Source organism: Tupaia chinensis, unplaced genomic scaffold, assembly GCF_000334495.1.
Source record: "Tupaia chinensis unplaced genomic scaffold, TupChi_1.0 Scaffold145214_1, whole genome shotgun sequence".
Classification (NCBI taxonomy): Eukaryota; Metazoa; Chordata; class Mammalia; order Scandentia; family Tupaiidae; genus Tupaia; species Tupaia belangeri.
In genome coordinates, this window is record NW_006205074.1 from 24,590 (window position 1) to 26,644 (window position 2,055).

Sequence of the window (2,055 nt, forward strand, 5' to 3'; positions counted from 1 at the left end):
CCCCAGGGAAAGGAAACGTGTTCTCAGGGAGGAATGGTGACCAGGGTGGCAAAAGGACCAGGTGGTGACCCCAGAGACATTCAGAGGACCCCAGGGAAAGGAAACGTGTTCACACAGGTCGAAAGTGGAAGAGCATGGGGCCCACAGGTGGCGTGGTGGTTAAGGGCACTGGACTCCCACATGGCTGAGAATGGTTCGAGTCCTGGCCCTGGCAGCTTGCTTTCTCTCTCTCTCTTTGTCCCTCTCTGGTCAAATTAAAATAAAATAAATGAATAAATAAAGTTAAATTTAAAATTTATTTAAAAATGTAGTGCAAGACTGTCATGGCAAGGTGCCAGGTGGGAAGGTGGACAGACACTGAGCACACACAGGGGTCAGGGATCTCAAAGATACAGTATATCTTTTCAACAAAGGGTGCTGAGGGGGGCATTGCCATGGTATTGTGGTTAAGGAAACCCAAAACCACCAACCGTGGTTCAAGTCCCAGTACTGACAGCTTAAGAAACGTGCCAGCCCCTGTGTTTGTGAGCCCCAAATCCTGACAGGATAGAGAAATGGAGGAGAAGGAATTGCAACATGGCCACACCCTTTCGGGGTTTCACTGCACACACGCGTGCACATACACACTCTCACACACCCTCCGCTGTCACAAGCACATGCATCCTTAGGCAATTGAAATTAAAATAAATTGTGCAAGTGGTTCTGAGAACACTGTAGATTCACACTGAACAAAAGTACAGTAAGTTGGACCCTTACCTTGCAGCACAGAAAAAGTTAACACAGGGGCCGGCTCCATGGTGCTGTGGTAATAGGCTGTTTAACAGATGCCAGATCCCACATGGCAACCATGGTTCAAATCTCGGCCCTAGAAAGCCTGAAGCACTCCGGGACCTGAGTGAGGCCTGGAGCTGAGGGAGGGCAGGAGAGATGGGTACAGTGTGACCAGACCCTGCGGAGGATACACACCTCGATCTCGATCTCGATCTCGATCTCGATCTCAATCCCGATCTCTCTCTCACCTTCCCTCTCACTCTCCTGCACACGCAAGCTATATCATGAATAAAGAAAAATATGTAGTTATCTAAAAATGGGTCAAATTCTAAAACTTAAAAACTGAAACTAATAAAAACCTTTAAATAACATTGGTGATCATTTTCATGACAATTTGACAATGTTTTAATTAATACAAAAAGCACAGAAAACAAGGAAAAAATGAAAAATTAAATCCATCTAATTTACAAATAGAAGCCAGACTCTCCAAGACAATCTCACGTGGGAGATTCCAGGATCAAGTCTGGAGACCTCCCTGAGCTCAGCCGGCATACATTAGCCCATGGTCAGGGACTGGCTGGTGGCTGGGGTGGATCATGGCATTGAGAGCCTATTGGGGTGCTGTCTCTTTTACTTTCTCCCTGTCTCTGTCTCTCTCTGCTTCTCTCTCTTGCTCAGGGAGGAAAGAAAGAAAGAAACTTAAAAAATTAGAAACAGTTTTACATCAAAAAACACCACCCATATAGTGAACAGGTAACCACAAATGGCAGAAAATATTTGCTAATCATACTTCTGATAGGAAATTAATTTCTGTAATATTTTTTAAATGTCTGCAATTCAAAACAACAAAGCATTTAACCATTTAAAAATGAGCACAGGTCTTGAAAAGCCAATTTTTTATATATATATATATATACACACATACATACATATAAATATGTATATCTATAAACAGTAAAGAAATATAAAAAATCAGTAAGGATATAGAAAAAATGTAAGGCTCGAAGGCTCCATATCAGGAGTAATTAGGGAAATTAAATCAAAACCCCAGCGTGATATCACTTCACATCGTCAGGATGGCCATTATGCAAAAAGAAATATATAGAAACTCCAGAAGTTGGGACCAGCAGTTAGCCTAATGACTATGTCGCTGGACTCCCGTGTAGTCGACCGTGGTTCACGTCTTGGACCCAGTGGCTTAAAGTCACGCCAGGCGCGTGTGCGTGTGTGCCCAAGGTCCCCAGAGGAGAATGGAGGAGAAGGAATTGTGGCATGGCCATCCCC